We start from the raw sequence: 6,313 nt of genomic DNA on the forward strand, positions 1-6,313 counted from the left end.
CTTTGGAGTAGAAACGGGCCAGCTCAAGCATTTTCTCCTCAGCATCAGGGTGCTCAAACCGTTTTGGGCAGAGCACTGTGAACAGTTTGGGCATTTTTTTGAAGTCTGAGAATCGACTTTCAAACTGCCCCACAAAAACATCAAGAATGTAAAAGTAAATAAAAGCTTTGAAGCGGCATCTGTCGTCCTCGATCTGGTCATTCTCTGCATCCTCGCCAAAATGCCTTCTTCTCTTGCGAGCCCTCTGCTCGTCTCTTTCTCTGGCCTTATTTCTTGCTGTGTTCTCTATACTGTCAAAAGCCTCCTCTGTGCGTAACTCTCTGATCTGAGCCACAGTACTGTCAATAAGATCCACAGAAGCATTGACATCCAGTGATTCTTTTTGAAGGTAATTAGACAGGATGTATGTCCTCTTCAACAAATCGTTCCAAAACACCAACATAAAAAATGAAATCAAATGTGCTGAGTTTTGACAGCAGGCCGTCAGCCTCAGAGGCCGCCTTGGGTGTGCTGTTGTGGTGGTGTTGGACATGGTTCAGGGCTTTGAGAATTGCTGGGAGGCTCTGTATCACCGCTTCTGTGGCCTGCTTTCTGGAGGCCCACCTTGTGTCAGAAAGGCTTTTCAGCGTAAGAACGGTTCTTTCTATTTGCATGTTTTCCTGCTCCTCCTGCAGTATTTTAAACCTCAGAAGGCTTCAGACAGGACATTGGCTAGGCGGTGCACCTTTGAAAGACCCATGCTGGCCCTGCTGCTGGAACCAGAGGCATCTGCGACCGACGAGGTATCCTCCACTTCGAATTGCCAGTGACAGTCGCCCCCCTCCGGTGAGCTTTTTTGGGCTTGACTGCTGTTAGCCTCATTGTTAGCTGGTGTCAGGCTAGTAGGGCTCGCACTAGCAGTAATATTAACCATCGATGATTGAGTAATGTTAACGGTATTATTATCATTTTGACAGTGTTGAGTCATAGATGATGATGATGATGATGATGATGATGATGATGAGAAGTACAATGTGAGAGTAGCACACGATGCTACCACACTTCTCCTAATATCTCATTCTTTTTTTTTTTTTTAAGTATTCTCTTAAGTGCTATCAGGAACGTACATAATGTTTACATTATAAATTCGCACCTCACGCCACCCGTAGTTACTCTTGTTAGTAATAGTAGGAGAAAGCTTGGCCTTAGCAACAGTAACTAAGTACAACAAGCTTGGACTTAGCAACAGTAATTAAGGGGGGACTTGGCATGGATCTCACTATGCTGCCATATACATGGACACTGCATTGGCCTGTATATATATATATATATATATATATATATATATATATATATATATATATATATATATATATATATATATATATATATATATATGTATGTATATATATATATATATATATATATATATATATATATATATATATATATGGTGATGCCACTGTCTAACTGTACTCCCTGGATAAATATTGACCACTTTTTTGAAAAAAAAAAGCTATTTGAGAAAGAAGCAGACAGAAGGGGTTGCATTATGCATTTGAAGGTTACACTGTCAAACAAAGATAGCGTGGTTCATTGGCTGGTCAATTACCATGTTGCAAGGCAGTAAATAGATTGTGTTAAAATTTGATGATAAGTTTGTTTGAAATACAAATGTATGTCTGCTTAGAATGTAGTGTTTTGTTGCCTGGTAATTGTCATTGTTGGGCTGGTTTACCATTGTAACCATGAGTTAAGTGACTTTAAAGAAGAGAAAAAGAGCTGGATTGTGTCAACGTGAGATCATTAGCTTCCTTCAGCTATTAATCTGCTACGCGTCACTTGACCAGGGGCCCCATTCTCGTCAAGTGATGCAAGTTGGGCGGCTTTTGAGGGGCCCCTAATTTGTACAGGACCCTGGGGCTGCACCCAAGCACCCACGCTATCTACGCTACTGGTGACGTGCCTCACTCAGCATCCAGGATTTGGTGCATGCTGCCTGAATCCGTTTGTGCTGAAGATAGCATACACACATTTCAGGCAGGATCATGGTCCCCTTCAAGCCAGCACGCATGATTATGATAATTGTTTTTGTTTACTTACATTACCAAAGTCCTCCGTTTGTTTTCATCTCTGAGCTGGTGATGACGTCATGGCGCCCTCTGGTGGACATCAGCAGGAACTACAAGCAGAGCACCACCAAACATAATCACACACTAAAACATGTTTACAGATTTTATTAGTTTCATTTCTATGTTTTTATCTTACACACTCTCCCCACTTTTTAAATTACATTTTATGTATTTATTTGGTAATAATGTATCCATTTATTTCAATCATTTTCATGACATTTTTTTATGAATTATTTTCTGCACTTTGATGTGATTTATTCATCCTCTAATGGATCAATGTGAAGAATGTGGATGTAATGTAGTTGTGTAGACCGGTGTGGCAGTTCGCTGAGGCATGGCGTCGCTTACTGTGGCCGAGCCAACCTCTTTTTATTGCCTTCCCTCAGCAAACCCCCGGCCCTTCTAGTGCCCTCTTCAGCCGTACGGACGAACACCAGTTGCCCTTCAGCGGGGCAGATGTTTTGACCTATACTAAAAAGGAGTTGCTTTTGACGCTTCCCTGATTAATTTAGTTTATAGAGACATACGCTCTCCGTCTAAGGAGAGGCCCTCACCCGGATCAGGGAACCCGAAGGCAAGACAAGAGGTTAGGTACACACTACACCAGACGGAACACCAGAAAACACGGGCTCTTATCCCCCTGTGTATGACAAGGACTGCCCGAAGGGATCTTTAAAACCAATGATTTTTCTTTAGTACCTACGGTCTCAGCCGTCCTCCCAGGGTCATCGGAGGTCCCTTCCTTCTCAAGGACGCCCGCCTTGCCCTTCTTGGTCGCCAGACTGAGAGAGGGGGATGCTCAGAGGCTCTGACCAGGCCGCGCGGATAGGGAAATAAACTCCCACTAGGAGATAACAGGAGGTCTGCGTGTCCAAGTCGATCCCCGCTGGGACGCAACTCTCCACGGGCGGTTAAAGAGGAGTCACTAACCCTGTAAGGGGGGAAACCTTTCCCGCTTGACAGCCGGCGAGAAGATCCCAGAGAAAAATAAGGAACTGGCAACAGTTGGCTACCCTAGTCCAAAGTTGGACTCAGCTGGTTTTTATTATTTTATGACAAAAGCTGAAATTAAAAGCAAGTGGTCCTCTACAAAATAAAAATAAAAATAAAAATAAAGCCTCCGCTCTAACAGAGGTATTTAAAGCTGCTTCTCTTTTCCTCCTGGCTCTGTGTCTCACACACTCATAAGAGTGCAGGAAATCTCCTCTCTGGTGTCAAAGAGGGCAAATAAATCTTCCCCAAAATGCAGCGAAAAGAGCGTCGGGGCAAACTAAGAGAGAAGAGTCGTTTAACAGAGGTATTCAAAGCCGCTTCTCAGAGATAGTATTTTTCTTCTTTCTTTTCCTCCCTTACACTCAGCGAGCGCAAGGGAACCCCTCTACAGCTGAGAGGGGCATAATGAATCTTTCCCAATGCAAAAGAAAGTGCAAGGGTAGATGGAGAAGGCTTCATGGCATCCCACTGCCACGTAAAGCACTCGGGTAAAAGAGCCCAAAGGGAGCACAAAAGGGACCCAAAAAGGGACCCAAAAGGCACCCAAAAGGGCTGCTACTAGGCAAAAACACTCATATTTATACACGAAAAACATTTTACTGCTCCCAAAGTTATCCAAAGGGACGTATTTTATATACTTCCTTGTCCTTGTAAGGTAATGTAGGAAACACTTCACAAATAACGTTACAGTAATGAACCTCATGAACTCTACAGCTCGTGTGCTGTGTATGGCCACATATGTGCCTTCAAGATGCACACACACACCGCTGCATGCACCCGTCAAGACCGCAGCTTCTGCCTGTGCTCTTCTTATCTGTCTAGGTGCTTTCCTACACTATTCAAATTTTATCAATGAGAGCTCTTTCTATCATAAAATGCAAAAACAGATCAGTATGTAAGCAAAAGACAGATTAATATTTGAGCAAAAACAGATTAATATATAAGCAAGATATATGTTATTTTTTTGGGAGTTTCAACACACACTCTAAGCAATGATATAGTTTGCTTTTCAAAACACATCTATTTAAGTGATTATATGGTGATTCTGTTAATACTAACAACGTTATATACGTTTAAAGCAAGGAATGACATAGATTCTGCCATTTCTTTGTTTTTGGGTTTTCATCTGGCCTCACGGACAACAGTTGTGAGAGTGTGATCTGTTCCTCTGAGATTAAGTGAAGGACTAAGTGTTTGAATCAAAGCTGCAGTAGTGCTGCTGTCTACTGTCATGGTGTTAGGGTTAATTAAATTGATGTAATTAAAGTAGCCCCACATCATCACATACCGTTCACCAGAGATTGGCATGGGGTACTTTCCATAAAATCATCTCTCAATGCAAATCAAACCAGCTATTAGGCTAACTGACATAATACCATGCCAATCTCTGGGTATGGTGAAGGGTATGTAATGATGTGGGGCTATTTTAATTCCAAAGGCCAAGGGAACGTCATCAGGATGCATAGTATCCTGGATCCATGAAATAACTAAAAATAAACATCTGCCTGCCTCTATGGGAATTTAACATAGGGGTGTACTTTTGTTCAATTATAAAGATAATCTCATAATTTTGCATTTATATTGCAGGTTAATACATTTTGTTTTTCAATTTTGCCTGAACTTAATATGTAAAAACTGTCTTTGGTATTCTGAATGGCTAATATACATTAAACAATATTCTTTAATGTATAAATCCTAAATAGATTCAGTATTTTAGTCTATAGAGCGGTAGTTACTATCTAAATGTCTTATTTGAGGTCAAAAATCAATCAACTAAAACGATGTTTGCTGATCATAAATGCTGTTAAGAGCTAGCTAGCAATCACCAATAACTGACATCTCACTCGGTCCGTTAACAGTTGCTAGGTAACGTAACTAGCTAGCTAGCTAGTTCACCAACTTTTCTGTATTAATAGTTAAAAAAAGAAGAGAAAAAATACTCTGTCTACTCCTACTGACATGTGGAAAGTAATGGCAGCCTCTTTGGTCCTCCTGGTAAAGCAGTTAGGTGCTGCACAGCTGAAAACTATACTTGCTGCCATAGGTGACAATTGTAAACAGTACCCTAGTAAGATGGCGGACAGTTATGCCATAAGTTATGACGTCATGTCATATCTATTGTTCTATATCTATGGTCTCACATCCTAAATGGTTGCCATGCCTACACAGGAATGTACATAGCACGTCATGAAAGAATAGTAGACCTCATAGTGAAAGGCATATCAAGCCATTTCCCTCTCTCAGTAAGATTGTACAAACATTCTCAGATAAAACCATCCATGTTTCAGCACTGCAGTAGTAACCATAGTACTTTCTTACACCTGGTTGATAACACACCAGATGTAGTTATTATCATTAAGGAGTCCAGTGAGGTGCATATTTTGGAGGTAGGCTGCAGCTTTGATTCCAGGATGGAGGAGGCTTTCTACACCAAGGTAGTTAAATACCAACCACTCCTTAACACCATCTCAGAGCTGGGCTATAGGTGGGTGTGTGTGTGGGTAGTTAAATACCAACCACTCCTAAACACCATCTCAGAGCTGGGCTATAGGTGCACACTACTAGTTTTCATATGTGGTAGCCTAGGAAACACACACAGGCTGGTAGTAAGAGGGCTGCAACAACTTGGGATGGCCCAAAAGAGGGCTAAACGGCTTGCAAATTACTGTGCTTTATCTGCTATTATTATTATTATTATTATTAGTGATATTGTGAAGATCCGCTGCGTGTCACTAGTAAAAAATAACAACAATTTGCCGATCAGTGATTATTTTTCTGTCGATCGACATATCGTTGCAGCTGTAGTTTGACTGAACCGTGAAACAAACTTTGAAAACGTTTCCGCGGTTTCCAGGAGCGTTTTGGGTTTGTCTCTCCAGGATCCCTGATATTTTAACTACCGTAACGTTGGAAACAGCAGTTCCATCTTAAAGGTGGATTTTCTTTCGCCTAGTCCTTCAGGTATTAAAAAAACATTTTTAAAAAGGCATTTAGCAGGTTTAAAAAAAACTCAGCAGGGCACAAAGTGAAAGAGAAAGGAAGAAAGGGACGGGGAATAGAAACATCTGCTGAACATGTTTCCTAAAATATGAAACCCCCCCTCCCCAGTCTGAAGTTACAACAGCTGGCTGAGCAGATAACTAACGTGGAGAGAAAACAGACAGACTCTCTGCTCCCTGAAGACAACACAATATGAAGATGATAACGTG

This window comes from Perca flavescens, chromosome 3 (assembly GCF_004354835.1).
Source record: "Perca flavescens isolate YP-PL-M2 chromosome 3, PFLA_1.0, whole genome shotgun sequence".
Lineage (NCBI taxonomy): Eukaryota > Metazoa > Chordata > Actinopteri > Perciformes > Percidae > Perca > Perca flavescens.